The 26,152-nt window shown below is 43.4% G+C and overlaps 1 long non-coding RNA gene across 1 annotated transcript in view; it reads right to left on the reverse strand.

Moving 5' to 3' along the window:
• Positions 1 to 14,035, reverse strand: part of LOC106988556 (uncharacterized) — a 36,772-nt gene extending 22,737 nt beyond the window's left edge. The window contains exon 1 of the long non-coding RNA XR_003414291.2: positions 13,543 to 14,035. This is a non-coding gene — a long non-coding RNA (uncharacterized LOC106988556). The remainder of the gene's footprint in view (positions 1 to 13,542) is intronic.
• Positions 14,036 to 26,152: the final 12,117 nt, after the last annotated feature.

Here is a 26,152-nt window from a genome sequence, read left to right on the forward strand (position 1 = left end):
CACCTCCTCCAGAAAGCTACCCTGAATCAGATTCATTCCTCTGATGATTGCGTGCCTACTGTGTGCCAAGTGCCATGCTAGAGTGTGTGTGTGACCGGTGACCAGGGCTACGTGAGCCAGCATCCAGACCCCCACTGACATGCCTGCTGTCTTTGCTCCTGATCCCCAAGCAGCTAGGTGTTCAGAGCTCTCACCACCCTCTTCTCTGATTGTTGAGTTGATTGTCTGAATCCCCTGCTAATCTGTGAAGTCCTTGGGCAAGGACGATGGCTTTTATCTTTTTATTCCCAAAGCCTGGCACATTCTAACTGGGAATAGAAGCAGCTCACCTTAGTCTTATTATTTCTTATTTATTAAAGCATTTTATTTTACATACTTGAGACACACACATACAGTGTGGCTCATTATACACAAATTTTAATGTATTTTTTATTTTTCTTTTTTATGAACATTTCTTTTCACATGTGAATATATTTAAATCTTCCCATTCATCTTTATCTCATAAAATGATCATTTTACGTGCGAACATAACAACATTCAGCTGGCATGCAGAATCACTGAAATTAAACAACTGGAATTTATAGCTCATATATCCATTTTATTCTTATCAGAACAATGGAGACACTGAACAAAATTAACCAAACTGTGTTTATTGCACCTCTTGTTATGTGCCCATTCTACCAACACTTTCTTTCTTCAGCTTATTGATAGGTAAGGAAGACCAAAAGAAAAGGATGGAGTTACCTTACCTTTTCCTATTCTTCTATATCATCATTTTCAGAAAAAGTGGTGAGCTAATACAGGGAAGTAAAATGAGCGAGAAATGATATGATAGGGTTCCCTGGTCTCCAGTGTTTCTTGGAACACCGTTGCCTTCTTTCTTTGGAAGCATGTTCTGGTTCCACCTGTAAAGCATGGCCTCTTACCCTCTCTCCCCACTTCCTCTCCTTACTTACCTTCCCCTTCTCAGATTGCTCAGTCATGAACATTACACTTGCCTGGTACTCATTTTAAGTGTTGCTGGCTTCCTGTGTGTGGTTCGGCTTGGGACTCTGTGCTCATGGAACATCATGAATAACTACACTGGGAAGTAGGGAAGGATAGATGCATATGTTATGTCTATCTCCTCTGCTCACATGTATATTCCAATGTCCTTTGAACTTCACTCACAAAACACAACCACAAAGATAAAATTATTAAGAAGTTCAAGATGGCAGGGCGCCTGGGTGGCTCAGTCGGTTCAGTGACCAACTTCAGCTCAGATCATGATCTCATGGTTTGTAAGTTCCAGCCCCACATCAGGCTCTGTGTTGACAGCTCAGAGCCTGAAGCCTGCTTCAGATTCTGTGTCTCCCTCTCTCTCTGCCCCTCCCCTCCTTATGTGTTCTCTCTCTTTCAAAAATAAGTAAACATTGAAGAAGGAGGAGGAGGAGGAGGAGGAGGAGGAGGAGGAGGAGAAGAAGTTGTTCCAACTGGCAAGAGCCAAGCATTATCCAAGGGTGGGACCTTCTGAACATAGGACCTTCTACAACTTCACAGCTCAATGTCCGTGAAGTGGGGCCTGGCTGTACTGAATGGTCACAAGCAATCCAACCTCATTTTTGAGCAACAACTTGATTGAAAATAGCTCAAAGAGAAAGGCCATAACTTCAAGATTGTAACAATAAAGGAGAACACTATCCAAAGTCAGACACACTGAGAATATTACAATGTGACTTTACAAGTCATCAGACATGGCTGACAGTCTGTTAAATTCAACACTTATTGTGCTCAGCACTATACAAAAACCCGCCAGGACAAGAGTGGGTGGGGAGTATTCCTTGAATGAAGAGTATTCATTCCTTGAATAAGGTCCCTGACCTCAAGAATACTAACCTACTGGGGAGACAGAGAACTATGGAACCATATTGCCAGAGAGATTATAGCCACTGCTAGGATGGTAAAAATAAGCACTATTGAGTAAAATATTGCTAAAGGATGAGGAAAGAACATTTGTCTTAGCTTGGATTCCTCCAAGAAGCAGACAGAGCGTGAGACAAGGGTTTGCATGTAGTGGTTAATTTTAGAAAGTGATTGGGAAGACAGAAAGCCAATCCAAAGGAGTATTACTGAGCTTGTTAGTACTTTGGGCAAATGGAGCTCAGTTCCACTGGAAACTACTGAGGAGCCATGTTGAATGTGCCTTCACCCCAGGACCATGGGAGAGATATATATCTACTGGCTCCCAACCTCCATTGGTCCACAAGGCTTCCCCAGGACTATTAATGAACACTTTAGCATTTCCAGGTTTGCACATGCCTAGGAAGAGTTGAGCATGCTCCCCCCAGTTACACCACACCGCAGTGGAAGAGACGCCCAGAGGCAGAGAAGATATATGTGGTGCAGCTGAAGCGAGGTGTGGTCAGGCTATACCTATGCACTGCTGGTTGCCACAGCAACACCCAGAACAAAAAGGTGTGGTGTGAGAGAAGTATCAGAAATGTTCTGCACAACATCTTGCCCCACGCTTCTCAAACGCGAGCATGCGTCAGACTCCCTGGAGGGCTTGTTAACACAAATCAGTGGGCACCCTCCCCACCAGGTTTCTGGTTCAGTAGATGTCATGTGGGGGCTGAGAATTAACATTTCCAATATATTCTTTGTGTGGGCATTCAGGTTTTTAAAGACAGTTGTCCACTCTGTACAGGGACACCAGACTGATCAAGCAGGAGAAAGAGAAGCTTCCTAAAACAAACAAAACTATATACGTATCTCTAGGAAGAGCAAAAATTGATTTCATCATAACAAAAATAGAATTGGCATGCATTCATGTGTACTCATCACCATTGATAATCTACTGAGAGTTGCTCATCTATTGATACCCTAATGAGAATTTCAACAGCCAAAAGTGAAGAAGAAGTTGATGTTGGTTATTGTTTGTGCTTTATTCCCACCTCAATCCAGATCTATTCACTGCCCTTCTCTGTGTCAGGGACCCTAATCTCTGTGGACTGGGTCATCCAGATTGGCCAATCAGAGGCACCACTAGGAAACCAACAAGTGGGAGAAAAGACAGTTGGAGTGTTTATTCTCTCTGCTTCCTTCGTGTCTCTCCAAAGGGCTGTTGGTGGTTGTATTCCCATGTGGCTATCGTCCTGTGAGAGCCCCTTCCAGTACATTTCTTATCAGGCTCGGACAACCCTATCCCCACCCCTCATGGCCCCTCAGGCTTCAGGGAGGTCACAGGTCCTTGCTGTTCCTGGTTCCCAGGTGCCTTGCCATCCGGAGTTGTTTCCTTTAACTCTGCCCGAAGAGCTTCATTAATGTTCTTTTCAACTCAGCCACCTTCTTCCTACCAGGATTCTGACTAATAACAGTACCTCAAGGAAAAAAAAGCCAGATAAACCTACATAAATACACCAGTATTTCTGAGCTTTTGGCATGAGGAATAACCCTGATAACACTCAAGGTGATATTGAAATTTGAAGATTTAAATACAGGATAAAATGAAATATAAAGCAAAAAAGTGGATGAGTAACATATAAAAATAAACCAAGGCCTTGAAATGATTGCAGATTAAAGATATACCAAAAAAAGCAAAAAGAACTCCATGGAGTCTGATTTTTCTTTCACACCCTGAGAAATTTGCTATAGGCAAGGGAGAGGCCCCCAAAAGCACTAACTTGTCCTATAGAAAATGCTTCCCCATCTACTCGCACCCTGGGAACATGGAATACTGGCAGGAGAAAAGAAAAGTGTGATTTAAGCTGGACATGAAAGCCTTCAGAAGCATCTTGGGAAATACAAGATAAGATCAGACCAGAAATTAATCAGGGAACACAGTGATAAGGTAACATGTTGCAATCAATTTAAAGTTCACATCTTGCTTGATTTTATGCATCCATCATAAAATCCATCAAAAGCAATGGCCTTTCAGTCAATTTTAACTCCATTCTTTGGGACTCCCCGTCCTGCACCCCCAGCCCCAGGCTCTGCCTAGAGTCCCTGGTTCAGCATCTCAGAGAACACCAGATGCTTCAGCTTCGGGCTTCAGGAACCATGAGCAACTTACAGTGGAAGGCGAAGTTGCCATGTTCCTCAGCAAGGACTCCTGGTTACTTCAGACCTCAAAGGACTTTTCTAAGGGAGGCGCTTAAATGAGACAGTGGGTGTTGCACAGGGAGGGGGAAGGATTTTGGTTAAGCCTTACAGCTCTTCTAAAAGGCCCTCTGTTCTTTTTTTACTCTGTTTACACTGTGCCCTGTTGTTTTCCAGATTTCCAAGGTTAAATCCGGCACCCCTATTAACACTGTTTGAGTCCTTCAGAATTTCCAGAGCTTCCCTGCTAATCCGATGTGTGTAGTGCTTTTCTTTTAGCTGAACACAAATGTAGGGCGAACCAGTGCTTTTGTCCACTACAGCAGACCTCGTCCCCATGTGATAATCTAAGATGTGGTCTTTGTCCTTAATCTTCTTATCCATGAGTCGTTCCAGTTTACAGGTTACAGTATTTTACCTCAGGTGAGAGGACGTGATTATCATCACAAAAATAGTTGATGTTTACTGAACATGTACTATGTGCTAGATCATGCATATTTAAGTGCCTAATCCTATAGTAATCCTGTGAGGTAGCCCCATTTTTACAGATGAGAAAATTGAGCTCAAGAGACTAAGAGACTTATCCAAGATCATGGAACTAGTAGGTGGCAGAGTTGGGTCATGAATCCAGTTAGCCCTTTCTTTAGCCTAGTTTTTCTTGGCCAGGAGTGGTGTTACCCCCAGGGGACATGTGGCAATGTCTGGAGATACTTTTTGCTTGTTACGACCAAGGGAATGTGTCCAGGGATGCTGCTGAACACCCTATGAAGCACAGGACAGCCCTGCACAGAAGACTATCCAACCCAGCATGTTAATAGGGCCAAGGCTGAGCGAACTTGGTCTGACCACTGTGCTATATGACAGGACTCGAATCCTTTTCTGTTTGTTTTCACGTCTTCGGATCTGGTAGGATGTCTTTGTTGGAATAGATTCTAATAGTATCCCTTTCAGAGTTACTCTTGATACACAAGGTGAAGTTCTGTTCTTCCCCACCAGCTTCCTTCGTCTCTTTCTCTTGCCTGAGTTGGAATGAAGAGCTGATTAACTGCTCAGCAGACCATTCATTCTGTGAGAACAGAATGTCCAATTCGGCTGTTCTGCTATGGGCTATCTGCTTCCAGAGTTGATTCGGTAAGATACATCCAGGCAGGTCTGCGGATTTTTTTTTTTTTTTCAGTAACCACATGAGGTTGAAAGGCAAAAAAGAATTCTCTCACAATTTCCCTGGCTTTTCCTGTACTTTGAACTAGCATACCAACCCTACAGTAGCTTGAGAAAAATACGGAGCAGCACTGAAAAGATATACTTTAAGCTTTCAAAGAAAGTCTTTGATGAATAGAGGCTCATCTACTTGGGGCAATGCAGCATCCAACTCATATGCATTTGCCTTTGGGTATGAGCCGGTGACAGGCAGCACCTAGATATTGGGATGTGGCTGTTCCTTCTCCCCAGATCCACATTCTTATTTCTTTGAGGTTAATACATCCTGGAAAAGGAGGAAGGCTTCCTTCTCATGGTGCTTACCACTGAAGGGATGCTGGTAGATTAAATAATGTTTGAAAAGACACCCTACTCTGCAAAAAAAAAAAAAAAAGAGAGAGAGACAGAGAGAGACCCAGAGGCAAATTTGGAAACTTCTAGAAGGGTAGAGAAACTTGGAAAATAAATATCACAAATGGGGCTGTTAATGTAATGGAGGAGAAAGCCTGACAGGGCAGACAACTATGGGAACAGATTATTACTTTCAAGGGCTGGACATGAAAATCTGATAATGACAATTTTTAAGCCTTTGATGAGCAGAAACATCTTGAAACATGTCTGTGTCCCTGCTGCTGAGTGCAAACACTCTGACTGAGAAAAGCCATGCGAGACAGACACGGATGAGGAGCCCCGGCAGCAATACAGGAACCACAGCCTTCCAGAGGACACCTCACCTGAGCAATCCTCAGCCCCCAAACCCCAGCTTCTTGCTGCTCATGGAGCTCAGCCTTCCAGCAACAGAATGAGGGAGAAGGCAACATTTGTAAGGCAAACTCTCTGAACCCAAATACGCAGTGTAGCCCAGACTGTAATGGTCTGGTGAGTTTTGAGGGGGGTCGGTCTGAGGAAGACTTGAGATTCTGCATGGCTGACGGGCCCTTTTGGTCCCCAAAGCTCACTCTAAGCACCAAGGATCTCAGGAGGAAGTATAAAGGACTCTGGATGTCTGTGAAGCCAGACAAGACTTCTGAGACACAGATTCTGATCACATGTCGCCCCTGCACTCTGCTGTCAGAGTGAAGTTCAAACCCCCAGCTGGGTGGTTCAAGACCGTCGGCAGCCTGGCATTGGCTCACCTGCTCTGTCATCAGCCTGCACCTCTCCCTGCAATGGCTGCGCTCAGCTCTCCCTGCATGGAGCATCGAGCCCCTCCACACCTTCTCGCTTTTATTCTGCCCCGACCTCCACCAGCAAAATCCTCCTCCCGTGGCACCTGCACCCACTGAGTTCCTCCTCACCCCATGACATTCCTTCTCCAAAGCCTTGGCCGCTTCCCGTAGCCATCTCTCTATACCTCTAATCAAGCACATAGGACATCATATTCTGATATTTTACTTAAGTGTATAAGCCCCCCACCCCCACCCCAGCTAAACTGTGAGTCCTCAGGAGCAGAAACTGTATCTTCTTTCTTCAGGCTACCCCATGTCTTCATATAGTTACCTGGCACTGGATATCTATTGCCAAAATATTAGTTAAGTAAGTGAAGGAAGGAAGTGTCATGCCCATCTCCACATTGTTTTCCTCTTTTCTTCTTCTTTTCCAAAGGTCTCCAGGGTCTCAAATGTTTGGGGTTATAGATTTTAAGTGGCTTTCAATAATAATAGTAAGAGCTAACTCTTACAGAACACTTACTATACATTAGACATTGTTCTAAGCTCTTCAGCCTCATCAAGGCATTTAATCTTCATAACAATTTCCATGACCCTATGTAGTTATTGTCTTTATTGTTGCCATTTTATGTATGAAGAAATTGCAGCACAGAGAAGTTAAGTAACTTGATCAGAGTCACACAGCTAGAAGTGCCTACACCAGGATTTAAATGAAGGCAGTGTGGTGTTAAAAACAAGGATGAGTCAGGGTGCCTGCTGGGTGGCTCAGTTGGTTAAGCGTCGGACATCGTCTCAGGTCACGATCTCGTGGTGCAAGAGTTCAAGCTTGCGTTGGGCTCTGTGCTGACAGCTTAGAGCCTGAAGCCTGCTTCAGATTCTATGTTTCTCTCTCTCTGCCCCTCCCCTGCTCATGTGCTCTCTCTCTCTCTCTCTCTCTGTCTCTCAAATATTTTTTTTAAAAAAGACAAGGATGAGTCTTTGGAGGACCAAGTAATAAGACAAATGGGCCACAACTCTGTTCCACTCTCCCTGCCATTCTCTAGCCTTACCCAGCTTACAAAACAAAGAGCCCTCAGCCATATTTTTTCATTATTACAGCTCATACTGGAGCTGGAACACAACCTGGTGTTCCCTTTATTTGATGCTCACAGACCTCCTGAAGGGTTATTGGCAATGTCAAGTATGACAGCCTGTCTCATCATTCAACAGAGGGAAAGAAGCATGGAGTTCAAGGATATGTTCACCACCAAACTGAGAGGTCTGTGGCTGTTGACTTCTATCTTCATAGAAAAGCTTGCCCTCAAGGTATTAATAGCAACCCACAACGACTGGTCAATAATTACAGCACATTTAGCCATGAATTGGCTTTTAGATTTCTCAAGGTGGTTCTCTTGGCCACAATTGGGTCTTGGTCTAGGTGTAGGACCTGTGTTCACTATCACTGAGGAGTTAGTAAGAGCCAACCCTTCATTGGATGCCACTACCCCAACTAGGGTCCTTTAAGAACTTTGAGCAGATACATGGGCTGGCAGGGACTGACTTCCTAAGTATGCCATTAAATGGTCCACTCTTCTAGTGCTGCCCAAAGCTAGGAGGTGAACAAGACTTCCCACTGGGGTGGCTGAAGTTTTGTGGAGTATATGTTGGGACTCAATTTCTCTCTCTGCCCAATCCTGTTTCCTCTTCTTTCATTAGCCTTGGTGGTTAAGAAACATCATGCTTTCAAACTCTATCTAAGCATCTGGAAAACCCAACCTGCAACAGACTAGCCTTGGGATAGGATGTATCCTTCCATTTTCTCCTCTACCTTCTTTCTCCTTAGAACCACACACTTTAGAATCTCTGACCTTTTGTTGTGCCAACAAAAGATCATGCATTTCTGCATGGCCCCTCTTTGGTTCTTTGCTATTCTCTCTGCATAAAATGTCCTTTCCTTCCCCTCCCCCACATCATCCATGTGACAACCTTCTAACCATCCTTTATGGCTCAACTCAAATGGCCTGCTGTCTCTAGCTTACAGCCGAAGATTGATTGCTTCCCCCTCCCACAGCACCTTCTGCGTACTTCATTATGATATTGATTACACTTTTATATTCTCTCACTGAGCTGTGGGACACCTGGGAATAGATTTTGTTTCTTGTTCATCTTTTTAGCCCTAGCACTTGACACATGATAGGAGCACAATACATGTTTACTCAATTAAATACATTTGAATTTATGATGATCATCTGGTGGGATTTATGTTCTTACATGAATGACTATTCCCAAAGCCACTGGTTCCTTTAAAGCCCTCCCAACCCCCACTCTCATGAGAAGGGGCCCACTAGGGCACAGTTGTGACCCATGTACAGACCTCAAGCTCAACTTATAAACAGGGCTCAAGGCTACACACACACACACACACACACACACACACACACACACTATACACACAAACATACACCTGCCCCTCTCCTCTACTGAATGAGTCAGAATCAGGAGTAAAAGTCCAGGGTAAGAGAGTAGCCCCCTTCCATCTGCCCTACATGCACAAAATATAAGAGGATGTCCCTCAACCCTAGGCCCAAGCTCATATCAAGAATCACATGACCAACCTCTGTGTGTCTCTGCCTCTTCTTTTCCTCACCCACTCATGATTGTGACCTGGGGCCATTTCTCCCCTATATTAGATCACTTTCCCTTCTATATGATAGCTTGTTCATGGGGTATTACCACACATCTATCTTCCTCTAGAGGAGGACAGGGAAATGTCAAAAGAAGAGTTATAATAACTGGCTCCTTCCATAAAAAGGAGATTTAGAGGATGTTTATCTTTAATGTATACATTTGGAGATCTATGGCATTGGATTCATGAGATATATACCTGGAACCAGAATGCTGGTATCTCATTCAACGAATATGTATTAAGTGCTTACCATCATCAGGCACTGTCCTAGGCACAGGGAGTAAGCTAGGAGCTGAGAGTGGTGGCCCCATCTTGGTCCAGTATAGCATTCAATTAAACACTAGTTCAACATCCAAAAATACATTTAGTTCCTTTCTGTTGTTTCTCGTGAAAACAGCAAAGAGGGGAATGCCCATTCCTTATGTACAACACACTCTTCAAATCCTCTTTCTCCCCTCCCCTATTGGCCACTCTCACACTCAACTGCCCTGAAGTCTCTTTCCTCCTTACTCCACCCCAGCAAGAAGCTGGGATGACAGAATTAAAGAAAAAGATAAATAAGTCATCACACTTGATGTCTGCCACGTAAGGAAGGAAGCCACTAGAATCCAGGGCCCAAAACCAGGCAGCCCCCACCAGTTACCATGCCTTTAAAAAAAAAAAGGGGGCAATGATAAATTCAGGAAGCCACTGACTTTATCCTCCATCATGGCAATGAGCTGCCTCTTGGGTGAAAGCTTCACTCCAGCTGGTGTTTATCAAGGAAGATGGTGAGAAGGAGCAGCAGTGTTTATTGAGAGAATGTGAAAGATCCTTTGTCATTGTTTATTGACCATTCCTGACACATCCAATGGCCGGCATGTACTTCATCATTCTGTTGGATGGATATTAATGTAAAAAAAAAAAAAATCACTCATCAAGAGCTAAAGAACTTCTGCCTAAGGCATTCTACAGACTTAAAGTTGATAACAAATTCTGCCAGACATTTCCATCCTTTAGAAACCAGTGAGCTGGACAGTCTACATTTATCACGTGACTCAGGGCTAGCAGAAAATGAAAAGGCATTTGCTTGAACCTCCCCCCCGCAACTATTTGATTCATTTTTGCTTTTTAGCTACCCTGACCACCCATGATAATAAGGATGGCTAACATTCATTGAACGTTAGCCCTTTTCCACAAATTTTCTTAGTATTCACCAATCTATGAAGTGAGTTCTATTATCATCCTTTTTTAAGATGAAGAAGTGGGGGCACCTGGGTGGTTCAGTCGGTTAAGCCTTGGATTCCTGGTTTCAGCTGGGGTCATGATCTCATGGTTCATGAGTTCAAGCCCCATGGCAGGCTCATGCTTGGGATTCTCACTCTCTGCCCTCCCCTGCTTGCTTGCTCACTCTCTCTCTCAAAATAAACAAATACACTTAAAATGAAAATTTAAAAAATAAGATGAAGAAGTCATCGTTCAGCGGGATTAGGTGGCTTACCCAAGGTCCCACTGCTACTACCAAGAGAAGCTGCATTGCCAGCCCAGGGAATTGGGTGCCCCAGCCTCCTGAAATTTCATTCTGCACCTCAGGAAAGAGAGAGGGGCAATCCCACTTTCTGTGTGAAGCTTGCACACAGCTCACTGTAAGGCTGTGTCCACAGAGAACTCCACCAGTTCAACCAAACTGCTGGTCACTTTCGTGGAAAAAGGACATCGCTATTTATATACCAATGACAAATGAATTAACTGAGTGGATCTGTAAGCTCCCTAGACAGTAACTATTAGAAAATAGGATGTGAAATCCAAGTTCTACTATCTCTAGGTTATTCTTTGGCACACTCAAGCTCTGAACCTCTCATGAAAGACTTTGATCTTTGTGTAGTTTGCCAAACCTGAAACTGACCCAATCTCCATTGAAAATGTTCAGTTTTCCTCTCAGCTTTCTGAGTTAGTTAAATTTTAAACAAGTAGAACTTTGTTTTTCTTGCTAAACACTTAAGTAAAAGATGACCTATTTAACAGGTGAGGGGTTATTCTAATAGTATTATAACAAAACCCATAAATCATGGCTGTTGTAATTTTTCTAAAATCATATAGTATTGGGTAGCCTCGGTGGGTCAGTTGGTTAAGTGTCAGATTCCTGATTTTGGCTCAGGTCATGGTCTCACGGATCGTTAGATCAAGCCCCCATGTTAGGTTCTGTGTGCTGACAGTGCAGAGCCTGCTTTGGATTCTCTCTGTCCTCTCTCTGCCCCTCCCTTGCTCATGCTGCTCTCTCTCTCTCTCTCTCTCTCAAAATAAATCAACTTTAAAAAATCATATAAAAATAAAAAATATATTGTTTCCAATATTTAACTCTTCATATCTTTCAATTGTTTAGGAGAGAGCCGCCTACAGACAACTTAGTATGGAACACACAGATAACTAAATCTCTTCCATTAAAGCTCAACATTCACCTGGAAATGTTTTTAAAAAACCCTTTTTTTTCAACATTAATATCAAAGTAAAGGTGACTGGATACTTTCCCCCTTTTCGTATTTATTTGAAAACAGTTTTAGCAGTAGTTTAAATAATTGAGGCGCACACACACACACACACACACCCCTTCGTCTAGAATCATACCAACCTAGCAAGTAAGTTCTTGTTATTTTCCCTTACAGATGTACACATAATTTCACACAACTGCAATCCTATACATTTTCAACCCTGCTGAATGAGAAAATAGCTTGTTTTTGTACAAACTACTAATGAGGGTTTCTTCCTTCTCCATCCAGAAACCCGCAGGTGCTGAGGTATTTATGTACATGACATCCTTTTTCAATACACATCATTAGCTCATTTACTTCCTTTTATTTTTTTTAATGTTTATTTATTTTTGAGAGAGAGAGAGACAGAGCACGAGCCGGGGAGGGGCAGCGAGATACAGAGACAGAGAATCTGAAGCAGGCTCCAGGCTCTGAGCTGTCAGCACAGAGCCCGATGTGGGGCTTGAACTCATGAGCTGTGAGATAATGACCTGAGTCGAAATCGGATGCTTAACCAACTGAGCCACCCAGGTGCCCCTAGCTCATTTACTTCTTACAGTAACTCACTGAGGTATATCGTTTTCACGAATGCAGAAAGTAAGAATATATGTTTCACTGTGGTCAACAGGTATCAGCAAACTTTTTCTGTAAAGGACCAGATAGCAAACATCTTAGGCCATGCAGTCTCTGCAACCACTCAGCTCTACCACCGCAATAAAAAAGCCGCCGTAGACAATAGACAAGTGAAGAGGCCCATTGCCAATAAGACTTTATTTATGGACATTGAATTAGAAGTCAGATCATCTTGATAGATCACAAAATATTATTCTTCTTTTGATTTCATTCAACCATTAAAAATGGAAGAACCACTCTTAGCCTATGGACAGAACACAAACAGGCAGTGGGGCTATCGTTTGCCAACCCCTGACCTAGAACAAAGGCTCTTGGAGGTAGGAAGAAGCCTTAAAGACCTCTGCTTTAATTGCTTCTCCTCTCATGGGTAAAAACTACGATGCTTCCCAAAGGCAGTCGTTTGCTATGGCCTGGTAAGACTAGACCCCAGATATTCTGACTCCTAGTTCAGTGCACTTTCCACCAAAAGGCACTGCTTAAAATAAAAGCAAATCAGAGGCCAATTAAAGAGATAACTGTAAAAGCTGCTGAGCATTACGCCCAAAGACTAGAACACCCAGTGCTGGCTGCTCAGCCTGTCGCTACTTATGCAGACAGCTTTTGGCACGCTTTCAGAGGGCTTGAGAAATGATAACTGGTTGGGCAGAAATTGTTCCAAGAAACAGCACAGTGACTTTTGCTCTGCTATTTCCTTGCACTACTACAATTTAACTCCTCTTCTGCCTGAGTTGTGAAATCCGGAAAACAAGGAAATCGACATTTGCCATTTTAACTTTTATGAGAGTTTCATTTTTTATACCAACTTGTTCGGTTTGAAAATAGAACGTAACCATCAGGCAGGGCAGATCCCCACCCCACCCCACCCCCCCGACCCGCCCTACCCCAGGTAATCGTTAGCAAAGCACTTGGTTTCCTATCTACAAGGGCAAAACAGCTTAGCTCTCTCCCTTCCTTCTGTTTCCTTGAACTCCATGTTTTGCTTGCCTCTATTTATTTGGTTTCTACTGTCTCAATAGGAACAAAACGTCACTAGGCAGGCCAGCTGCCGTGAAAGCAACAGTTGAGATCAGGAAGGCAAGTGAGCCCACTCCCTCCCTGAAACAGACGTTCCGAAAGCTGGAGCAGAGGCCATAGTGGGGTGTGTGTGTGTGTGTGTGTATGTGTGTGTGTGTTCACATGCACGTTTCTGTGCCTGTGTGAGAGTACAGAAAATAGAGACAGGGTTAAACTCTGCAGGGAAGGGGAACAGAATGAGCAAGGCAGAGCTTAGAATAATAGGAGAGAAAGCTACCTGAGCCACGTGGGATGAAAAAGGGACATTCTGCATATTTCCTCTTCTCTGAAGCATTTCCTCCATCAGTCTCCTTGCTTCCTTCTGCCTCTCCGGCCTGGCTGCCCTGAGTCATCCAGTCCGGACAAAAGGCAGGGGCCAAGTCACGCCCGGAGCCCTAGCTCCAGCCCAACGCCTCCTTCATGGGCCTCTGCATGTTGCCCCTGCGTAGTAGTCAGGTGTGAGCAAATGTGTATCTGTCAGCCTGCTCTGCTGGTCTGGGAGCCCCTGAGACCAGGCACTGTGTTTACTTTCTCCATCACTCTATGCCAGCAACTAGCAGATTGTCTGACACACAGCCCCAGAAGCTGTTAAATGTGGCTGGGTGAATGAATCTGGTTCCAAAAAAAGAAAAAGAAAAACAAATTCAAAATTATGAACCAATGCTTTTTTTTTCATGTTTATTTATTTTGAGAGAGAGTACACGCAGAGGAGGGGCAGACAGAGAAGAAGAGAGACTCCAAAGCAGGCTCTGTCCACACTGCCAGCTCAGAGCCCAACGTGAGCCTCGAACCCACAAGCCGTGAGATCATGACCTGAGCCCAAATCAAGAGTTGGACGCTTAACCAACTGAACCACCCAGACACTCTGAACCAATGCTTTTTAATAGAGATTTAATGTTTGTCATATAAGTGCCCACAGTCCTGAAGGGAAAGCTGGGCTGAACCCTGAGTCCCCTTGGATCTCCAGTGGAAGAAAAACAGAATTGTGCAACTAGAAAGAGCCCCTGATCTCCCGTGGGAGGGGACATTGGATGTGTGGGGGTTCATTCACATAGTGGATGTGCTCAGCAGACAAGACCTCAGCTCTTTCCCAAGACCCTAAGACTTCTTCAAGGTTGTGATGTCTACCCGATTCTTTGACATTGCCTTAGATGAGACTTTCAGAAGCATCCAGAGAAGCAAAGCAAGTAGTACACTAGGAAATCAGAGTTGTACCCACCATATACCTTCCCTGTTGTTCAGGCTTCTCATCCAAAAAATAGGCAATGTTACCATCTTTCTCCCATCTTCCCCCCTAACTTGGAATGCTACCAGGCAAATTTTGTATGTGGCTTTATTCAGGCTTTCATATACAGATACATAGATACATATTACCACTTTCAACATTCATTGAGCATTTGCTATGTGGCAGATACCAAACTAAGTTCAATGGAATAAACAAAGAGGAAAAACAGAATGGCTGCCCCCAAAGCTTGTACTCAATTGGAGGAAGTGGAGGAGTTAAGTGATTCATTTATATTTAACAAACTTTTATTAAGCATCTATTAAATGCTGGGCAAAAAAAGGAGTAGGTTGAATGAATTAATTAGTCCCATAATTCAGTGAAAAAGATAAGGCAATATGCAAATAACCATAATGCATTATCAGCAGTACAGCACAGTTAGAATAATTGGATATTAGGCACAAAAACTTCACTTTGTATGGGGGTCAGGGAAGCTGCCAGAGTATGAGTTTTCAATTGGACTTTGAAGAATGAATAGATGTTCGTGGCAGCATTCGGGGAGAGGGATGAAAAGGGAGGGTGATTGGGAGATAGGACCTTATGGACCAAATGTACCAATTGGGTAAGGTCCTGGGCCTAAAAGTCTATCATTTCAAGGACAGCAAGCACACATGGAGTTAGTGAAGCCAGCAGAAGGAAGGGAAGGGGGTGCCATGCGAAAAATAAAATTGATAATATACCATAAGCAACAGAGAATCATGGGAAGGCTCTGGAGCCAAGGAATATTAAAGCCACACTTGGGTTTAAGAAGGACTCCTGGTCACTGAAAGGAGAATAAAGATGAGAGGAATGTTTTGACCCCTGTTCACACGAACCCAACAGGACCAGCCCAAAAGGAGGCCACCAAGCTTCAACTGCTGGGTCAGGGGGAACCTCCCAAGGGAAGAGAAGCCAGTTTGCATTGGGTAAAAGAACAGAGCAGAGGCAAGGTGGTTCTGGGACATGTGTCCCAGATGGTGACCTCCTTGAGGACAAGGAATATGTCTCATATTGACCCATGTGTCACAAGGTATTGCAGATGAGGAAGGTGAGCTCCCTTGGAAGGCTCATACTGGAAGCTTCCAAAAACCGAACAAACGTAGGCTTGAGGAGGTACATGTGTGGTGGGTGGAGGTGGCATTTTTCACCTATGTGGGGGAGCCAAGACCTCCCTGCCGCCATCTGCATAATAACCCTGTGCAAATTTCAAAGTGCCACATTCTCTCACACATAACTGGCTTTTGGAACAGATGTTGATGAGGAAGTCCTGCTGAAATGACTAATCGCCAGAGACTACCCTGGAAAGAGAAGCCTCGCTAGGAGGGAAATAAGGCAGAGTTAACATCACAGCAGCTCAAAAAAGAAAGGGCCATTCATGGCTGACAGGTGTGTGACATTTGCAACTCAGGGGTTTATTAACGACGGCTTAGCTCCAAAGCATTCCTACTTGCCCATCAAATAAAATCTGAAAACAAATGAATTCCACAAGTCTTAGATATACACACATAATAATCATAGTTATTAAGATCATCTGGATTTGCATTTTACATTTAGCCCTGTTTCTGAATTGAGAAAGATTCCCATATCACTGTTATATGCACTATATACTATTTTTTGAAACTGCTATACAATAAAACATAGGTTGTGAGTGTTAAAATAACAAACGCAATAATGCAAATACCGTGTCACTAGGCATTCATCCAAAGCCACAGGATTATTAAAGTACCTTAGTCAAAAGATTACAATGTAACTGAAGCCCTGTAATATATTATACTGAATATAAATTATTAATGTGTTAATTTTTTAAGTGTTAGCTAAATGCTTACTAGAGTGTTTTTAAAGTTAAACAATCTAATGTCATAAACTTCAGTCATACAAAAGCAAGTTGGTAAAATACTATAAAATATAGTAGGGAATAATTTGGTCTCAGCTCTGGGCACATTAGTGCTTAATTGATAATTGGTCTCATGGGGACCTTTGGCTCTTTTATTCTACATCAAAACATACACACACACACACACACACACACACACACACACAATCTTGTTATGTGGTCAGGAACATTTTCTCAATTGCTCATTTCTATTTCTGTCTTCCTATCTCACTATTTCTACTACCAATATTTTTTCCTTAAAAAATACAATGCCATTTCCTTGCAAATGTCCTCCTGGAGTGGGGAACTCAGTATAATGAATTAAACTTGGTCCAAGATTTAGCCATATAATTATAATCAGAACTGCATCAACTCATATGAATGTTTTTATAATTTTTACAATATTTTTACCCTTTACAACTTTGAATAGACATGGACTTTTTTATAAAAGTTATACCCACCTTCATTCCCACCTGAAATATAAGTGAATATCTCACTGCATTCATGCCAGCATTCAATAGTAGCATTTAAAAATCTTTGCTAATTTCAAAATAACATGTAAGCTCATTTTAAAACAGCATATGATTATCATGTTAATCATATTCCTTCGATTCTGAGTGATGCTGAGCATACTCTCGCCATTCTGCCCCCCTTATGTGATTTTTCTCTAGGTGTCCTTTGTTCAGTTTTGTTTGTTTTTTGGACAAAAGAAACTAGAGGATGGGAGTGAAGTACCTAAGTTTTTGAACTCCATGCATTTGAACCCCATGATTGACTCATTCATTCTGCAGGTACTTACTCAACACCAGTATGTGTTAGGCACTGTTATCTAGGCACTGGGAAATACAACAGAAATGGTCCTACCTCCTATACAGCTTGCATTCTAGTGTTACTGGCCATGTCTATTTATGTTAAGCCATCAATACATTGCCATCTGTTTTGTAAGGGCATTACTTACATGATGACACCATGCATTGTACCCCTAGCATAGGGCCTAGCTGTACTGCAGGGCACCATCCTGGCTCATGCTGGACACATTCCCCAAGATACATATACACTCACTCTCATGCTTTTTTAACCATCCACGAGTCAAGACTGCCCACAACCATTTCCAAACCCTGCACAAATCAGTTACTGACCTTCAACTACACTTCTGGGAGATTTTACACAAAGCTCCCACAATCCTTCCTCTGCCGAAGCAAACCACTGGGCAAGATCAGCCCTCAAAAAGCTAAGCTTCAGAATTAGAGCAGGAGAGAGTCTATGCTTTATAATTTGGCAGAAACAGAAAAACAAGTCAGAAACAAGGCAGCTGGGGGTACAGACTTTACCATAATAAGCCTTAAGTGTCCAGTTGTCCAGTCCCATCCAAGCACCCCAAAGAATTCCACCCCTTCATATTCAGTATAGACATGCTCTGGACTCCCTGGTAGGGGGTCACTGTGACACAAGACCTGAGATTCCTCTTGTTCCAGAATCCCTGAGTTCTCCTCAGACAAAACAAGGTGTGTGTTGTGTGTGTGTGTGTATTCTCTGAACTCCACTTCCTCCATCAATTATAAGATCTTGCCAAACTCCCATGTCAATTCCTTCTGCCTCTAACATGACTCTGTTCTACCTCCACCCAGTGCTTCTGTGACATCACATTTCTGCATCCTGGATACGGGATGGGGCACTTATTCTCCCACCCCTGCTGCCTGTGCCCAACCTGAACAACCATCCCATCTTTGCCCACTTCACCCAGTTTCTGTGTTGCCTCTTCCCAGCTGCCTCCCATCACCTAATCCCCTGCGCTGTGGGCTGTCTCCCCATAACACAGACCTCTCCTCTCCTACCTCTTTCCTTGAACTCCTTGCTCTCCCTGGGATATACATCCCCCTTCTCCTGCCTTATCTCATGCCCTAAGTTTCATTGGCACAAGTGGGTGTTGGCCTTCTCTTTGAATCCCAGCGCTGCCTCTAGGCCGATAATAACCCTCTCCCCACTGCCTCTGTGTTAGTCTGCTAGGGTGCCCATCACAAACTACCACAGGCTGGGGGGCTAACCATCATTTGTGTCTCACAGTTCTGGGGGCTGGAAGTCCAAGATGGAGATGTCAGCAGGGCTTGCTTCACTCCTTGGCCTGCAGATGCCATCTTCTCCCTGGGTCCTCACGTGGTCTTTCCTCTGTGTGTGTCTGTGTCCTGATCCCCTCTTCGTATAAGGACAGTAGTCCTGCTGGATTAGGGCTCAATCCTATGACCTCATCTAACATTAATTAACTCTATAAAGACCCTGTCTCCAAATGCAGTCACATTTTGAGGTTCTGAGGGGGTAGGGCTTCAACCTATGAATTTGGGGGGACACAAGTCAGCCCATAACATCATCCATGGCTATGACATTTCTCAAAGGGTTTGTACATCATTCCCAGCATGACCACAGCCCAGACCTCACCCAGTGCTGCTTCAGCACACACTCCTTCCCCAGTCATTCCTCCTCTAAGGCCATCTCTCCCTGGAGGCCATCTTTGTTCTCATGAGTCTCCAAACTCCCAGTCTTTATTCTCACCTGGACTTTCAGTTACTCAGTTCCTTTATACTTTTGAAATCTTTTTAACCCCTTTAGCTGCACTGCCTCCTCATCCTCTCTGGAATCCATAGCCAGTCCTCCATGCTGCACTTTTCCTGTACTGCTCAGACCAGTACAGTATTCAGCTGGAAAGGCTGATCCAGCTATTCTGTTGTTCATGGCCAGAGTCCATTCCGAGCCATTGATATGTCAGTGCCCATGTCAAGCTGCCTTCTGCAAATGTGTATAATTTCCTCCACCTACCACTTCTACCCCCATGTCTACCTCTTTCTCAGAGGACTTACCCCCACCTGCTCAAGGGAAGCCTGCCTTCTGACCCCACCCTCTGGCCACAGGCAACTGGACCAATCAGATACCTGCCTTAGGAATTCCCAATAGAATCATATCTGTTACAGAGCTATGGGCACCTGAGCTGTAAGACTAAGTTGAGCTGGAGCCCTCCTAGGCACCATGGCAATCCAACTCTACATCAGACCCATGTGATGGGAGGGCAGGGAATATGAGGAGCCAGGGACAATTCCCCAGCTGCCATGATGTCAACCCTACTTCCTTCAGTTGGGTTCCTGTACCATCAAACAAATCCCTCCTTTGCTCGAGCTGAGTAGGTTTTGTTTCTTGCCACCAAGCCATCCTGACTAAGACACCTTTCAACACAGCTGCCGGATTGTCCCCGCCGCCCACTTTTTCATTCTTTTCCTCCACCGGAATCTGTTTGCCCATTTGTTTCTGTTGCTACAGTCACACCGCACATACAGAGCCTTATTTTTCCCTTGAACAAATGCTGCCTGGCCTGGTCCCAAAGAGCGCAAGCGGCAACCTCATGACTTAATCACACAACAGGTGAGCCCGTCTGTGCCAGCATTTACACCAACTTGTCCCAGACCTGTTTGGGTTATTTGCCAGCTAGAGTTCCCTAACAACAGTCCAGACTGCCTGCATTAATTTGTGGACTATCTAGAAGTTCACAGCACCGTGCCCCAGTGACAGCAGCGGGGGGCACCCAGCTGCTAGGGCAGTTGTATGCAGGCAGAGGGTCTGGGGTAAAATGTGTTCAAGGGAACATTCTTCATCTCCAATCACTTAGAACTTCAGCAGTGAGATTAATGGTTGCCGTGGCAACTGATAAGCCCCAGAGCCTACAGAAGACTAGAGTTTTCTCAAAACTCCTCAGGACAAGTGGACCCTCTAAAATACCAAGACCTGCCACAGACCAAATTTATCCCTTCAACTTTGGTCAAAAATAAACTTCTTCTTGTGCATTCCATGACTTTTTGTAGAACACTCTCTCCTGAGGAAGATACACTTTTTTTCTCTTGGTGGTTTTTTGATTCTACACTATTCTGTTATTCCTAAAGGTAAGACGTTTCTAAAGCTTTTCTGGAAATGTTTCCGTCAAGTGTTGGAGATTGGTGATACGGAAGAAGATTGTTTCCAACTATTTCATTTGTTTCTGCTCACTCTGTCTCTCTCTCTGCCTTCCCTGCCCCTCCCCTTCCCCCAGACCTCATCTACTTTCAGATAAAACATCAGATATCACACAGTGTGTGTATCCTTTTAGGTATCTTCCTAATGAAAAAGACATACTCTGGCAAGCATTCAATTCTAACAAATGGCAGGTAGTTTTCCCATTTGGACAATATACTCAGCTGTGAGAACCACGGGTCCTATTACATGGTGACACCCACAGCATCTCCTTCCCTGTGGCCTGTGCTTTGAGGGACCACTATTTGAAACAAAGACTGGCAGCCCACATTAGAAAGAGGAAAAACATGTCCTTTTTGTCTGTTTCCTTGTTTTGTTTTCTCCGTTGATTCACATAAGTGGTAATGACTATATGCACAGGTATAGCCACTCTAATACATGTTTTTGTTAATGTGAATAAGAAATAAAGCAATAGTTGGGGGTGCCAGGGGTGGCTCAGTCGGTTGAGCGTCTGACTTTGGCTCAGGTCATGATCTCACAGTCCATGGGTTTGAGCCCTGTGTCCAGCTCTGTGCTGGCAGCTCAGAGCCTGGAGCCTGCTTCAGATTCTGTGTCTCCCATTCTCTCTGCCCCTCCCCCGCTTGCACGCGTTCTCTCTCTCTCTCTCTCTCTCTCTCTCTCTCTTTCTCTCTCCCTTTCTCTCTCAAAAATAATTAAAAACATTAAAGAAAATTTCTTTAAAAAAAAGAAAGAAAGAAAGCAAAAGGACGCCTAAGTGGCTCAGTTGAGCATCCGACTTCGGCTCAGGCCATAATCTCACAGTCCATGGTTTTGAGCCCCATGTCGGGCTCTTTGCTGACAGCTCAGAGCCTGGAGCCTGCTTCAGATTCTGTGTCTCCCTCTCTCTCTGCCCCTCCCCAGCTTGCATGCTGTCTGTCTCTGTCTCAAAAAATGAACATCAAAAAATTAAAAAAAAAAAAAAAGCAATAACTATGAGAACATAGTTTGTATTATACCTATTGTGCTTGGTTTTCACATGATCACCACCGGGCAGAATATGAGGAGAAGAATCTGAGTGGGGGTCACAAGCACATTTGGTTTGAGTGGCCCACTGCCCAGGCCCTGGTAGCCATGAGCTGTGCTAGGGTTCCTTTTCCTGGTTTATAAATCCATAGATCTTATTTTCAATCTTATATATCATATAGGCTTTCCTGTGTCTTCAATCCACATACCACATAGGATTGCTTTTGTCAGTTTTGATGAAATAGTTCAGAGTTTTAAGTTTTCAATTACAAAATATATCTTCAAAATACCTTTATTATTGAAAATCCTGCAAGAAAAATCATTTAAATATGGTAAGAAGGCTTCTACCTTTTTTTAACCGTCAAAACAATTCTTTTTTAATTCAGTTTTTGATAACCTGAGGCTTCTTAGGAATGCAGATATCACCTTATTACAAAATAGAGTGTACCATGAGCTCTCAGTTAACCAGATTCCACTTTCTGGTTAAGCAAGCCTTAGATGTACTATATGTACAGAGGACTGGGCTGGGGGTCAGGACGCCTGACAGTTGGGGCACCACTGCTGATAGAAGTAGTCCTTGCAGAGACTTCATTCCTTTTGTTCTAATTCTCCGTACATCAACTCACCACCGGCCCTTCTCTTTGGTAGAGCACACCAGGGTCAGCCCCCCATGGGAGGAAGGGCCTTGGGCAAATGACTGGCCCTGATTTTCAAGCCACATTCCTTCAGTGAAAAATAATTTCATTAACTTCATAGAGAGACAGTCCTGATACATTGTTAACTAAAACATCAGTTTGGAAGATAGTAAAAACACAATTTTGGAAAAGGTCCACCCCAGGACTGGATTAAGGAAAGAGTCTGGGTGACGAAGGTAGATGCAGGCAGAAACAGTTCCGATAATCCAGAGATGAAGGTGCCTTGGACCAGCACACTGAAGAGAATGGTAAGTGCACAAATTAACTGAATTTTGATTAGTTGGGTTACAGGTCATTGAGATTTTAATGTAGGTTTTATTAAAAACCGTCTTTGGCCTCAAGCACCCCTCTTATTCACATGCTTGGACTAGATTTCATCCATTGTTATATATAAGAAGGAGTGACCAATTTATTCTATCAGTCAGGATGGGCGAGGTTATATACCTAACACCCAACGCCATCACCTCTGTTGATTCAATGGCAAGCTTAATTTCCCTCTCCCAGTGCTGCCTAGCTCAGGTCATCTCGGCAATCACCCAGGAACCCAGCTGACTGACCGAGGCTCCTTCTTAACCCATGCCTCCACGGTCACCACCATGCTGGGAAGGAAACTTAGTGAATTTTATCACTTTTGCTCACATTTAATTACCAAAGCAATACCTGTTTTATCAGTCAGTTGGGTCAGCATGAGTCAGTCCCTTAGATAACATTTAACTGACATAGTCCATTTTCAGAACCTGAGAATTTGATGACTCCATTAAGGGAACGCCCCTAGCAAGGTTCTGCCTACAGTAAACAGTAGATCCATTCCTTGACACTCTGTGCCATGCATGTACATAGATATGTGTGTGTATGCATATACACACATAGGTACACCTGTAAAAGCCATACAGGATTCACTTAAAATGTTTATGGACTCTGGATGGACTCTTTAAGAGAGTTTTCTGAATAAACACTTCATAGAGCAGAATCAAGAAAAACAAAAAACAAAACTTGGGCTTTAAAGTCAGTCTTGGCTGTTACTAGCTCTATGACTCCCCCCAAAAAGTTACTCAATCTCTCAGCCATAGCACCCTCATACATAAAATGGACACAATATCTACCATGTGGCTATTGTAAAATAAAGAACACAGAAGCATAACAGGCAGTCAGCAGATGGTAGCTGCTGCTTAGTTCATTTTCTTTGTTTTAAAAACAAATGTTTTGTGATTATTTGCTTCATCTTCTAAAACATAGCATATGTTGGGATGCCTGGGTAGCTCTGTCGGTTTGGTGTCCAACTCTTTGTTTTGGCTCAGGTCATGATCTTATGGTTTCGTGAGTTCGAGCCCCGCATTGGGCTCTGTGCTGGCAGCGAGGAGCCTGGTTGAGATTCTCTCTCTCTTTTCCTCTCTCTCTCTCTCTCTCTCTCTGCCCTTCCCCCACTCATGCTGTCTCTGTCTCTCTCAAATAAACTTTAAAAATAAATAAAAAATAAAACGTGGCATATGTACACATTCCAAGTAACCCACATTTCTGATGAAGTAGACACTGAGTAGTAAATATTTTGTTTCAAGTTTTATGCATGCTAGCATCCAAGACTACTTTCTCTGATTTACTTCTGCTGGGACAACTCTGGCTACATTCTCCCTGAGTGACTGATTCTGTTGAGATGTTGAGGGTAGCACTTCTACTCTCACCAACTAGGCTTTGGAATCGTGAACAAATTTCAACTTCAGGAGCTATTTCTATACCACATGAAAGCATCTCACTTGGGAAACTGGATGTTGAGGCAGATCTTATCAGTCAGCAATGTGCCAATTTTCATCTCTAAATTGTCTAAGACATTAAAAGATCCTGCATCCTGTTGTACTAGCAACTAATATTTTCCTTCAACTTGAATTAGTACTTTTTTTAAGTGTTAACACTCATTCATTCTCTCGTGACCCCCCCCTCCAGTCCCTCATCCCCCTCTCCCCTACAATTTGGCAAGCAATGTGTTTCAATTGCCCATTTAAATATCAATCAGTCCACTGCTTTGTGAGTGGTAAGTGTGTAAGTCCATTGCACATGACTCTTGACAGCACAACATTATAAGGCACTTATAGTAATATAGATTCCTTGATTCTCACAATGATACATAAGAAGTAGGTCCAAATTTTAAAACTTCCTGCTCTAAGTCCCTTACAGTGTTAGAGGTGTTTGCTTCAGTTCCTGGAAATGCAGATCTAAATCTAGAATGAGCATCTATCTATTCCAATCAAGATCCATGGCTATCAACCTGGGGCCATGGATAATAGACCGATATAATCCACTTGCCAGCTGTGGGCCATCCCAGATTTTCTTGCTAAGTGGTCCATGATGTAGTCCATGGTCCATGATGTTTTTGCTGACAGGCAGAACAAGTGTTAGCTGCATTTCTAGTTTATGAGAGAGATGACAGGAAATATCTCTTTTCTGTCCTCAAGTAATACGTTTATGACTATGATTATTTTCATTTCTATCCCCAAATTCCTATTACATTAAATAGGAAATGTAACATAATAATTGAAACAAATTGAAAATGTCTATGACTGTAACATATATGACTTCAAATTTCGAGTGAGCACATGGAAATATTTAGTGAGTGTACATTGGCGACACCAAATTACACTGATAAGATGGCCAAAGAGAGAACGGTAACCTAAGATGATTTACGTTTCCTACCTAATATGCAATTTTATTTCAATCCCTAACTGTTCCCAATTGGTCAAATCAGGCCATTCTGTTCACCCTGAATTTTTTATAATGGCTGCGCATATAGGCTGTAAGTTGCTAGTTGGTTTTCTTTGGCTGGTCAGAAATTTAGCAGGTGAGGGGTGCCTGCATGGCTCAATTGGTTAAGCATCCAAGTCTTGATCTCTCAGTGTCATGAATTTAAGCCCTAAGTTGGGCTCCATGCTAGGCTTAGAGCCTACTTAAAAAAGAGAAAAAAGAGGGGTGCCTGGGTGGCTCAGTTGGTTAAACGTCTCACTCTTGGTTTCGGCTCAGGTCACAATCTCATGATTCGTGGGTTTGAGCCCCACATTGGGTTCTGCACTGATAGTGTGAAACCTGCTTGGGATTCTCTCTCTCCCTCTCTGTCTCTGCCTTTCCTTCACTTGTGCTCTTTCTCTCTAAGAATAAATAAATAAACATTTTTTGTAAAAAAAGAAATATATCAGGTATGATACAGGGTCCTGTTCACTTTGCGTTCTTGTTGGTCTTCTGGGTGGGGCTAAGAAAGATTCCAAAGATAAAGGGCACTTGCACTCATTTAGCTGAGCAGCATCCCCTGTGTCCATACACCAGAAGAAATAATCTGTGGGCTTGTCAGAGATGAGAGAAGGGCTCTTGAGTCAGCTGCTCTCTGAGAGAAGGAAAGAAGTACCTTAGGCTGACCACAGTGTGGGGTGAGACCCTCTGGCCAGGGTGAGGTTCACCACCTCTTCAACAGCCCCTCAGCTTCTCTACCCCACCCCCAGGCTGTGTCCATGTAATCCTGAACTCATCACTGTTCTGTCAAACTGGATGTTGGAATCTCCATGGTGACATATATAATGCCCACTAAGTATCCCCCTACCACATATACATCATTTAACGAAAAAAGTAAAATATTTTTTTTTAGTCTATTTACTTTGAGAGAGAAAGTGCAAATCGAGAAGGGGCAGAGAGAGGGAAGGAGATAGAGAATCACAAGTAGGCTCTATGCTGTGAGCATGGAAACGAACTCTGGGCTCGAACTCACTAACCATGAGAGCATGACCTGAGCCAAAATCAGGAGTCGGACGCTTAACTGACTGAGCCACCCAGGTGCCCCAAAAGTAAGATATTTTTGACACTAGTGGCACTCTAGTAGAATTCTACCATGAAAATAGACCTGAGCCTGAATTCATCACCCATAAACCAGGATGAGTAATACCTACCCTGCCTCCTACATGCAAGTGTGGTAAGGATCAAATCTAATGAGAATGAGAGCAAATGAGAACAGGCTTGAGAAACTGTCAAC

Source organism: Acinonyx jubatus, chromosome B2, assembly GCF_027475565.1.
Source record: "Acinonyx jubatus isolate Ajub_Pintada_27869175 chromosome B2, VMU_Ajub_asm_v1.0, whole genome shotgun sequence".
NCBI classification, from domain to species: Eukaryota; Metazoa; Chordata; class Mammalia; order Carnivora; family Felidae; genus Acinonyx; species Acinonyx jubatus.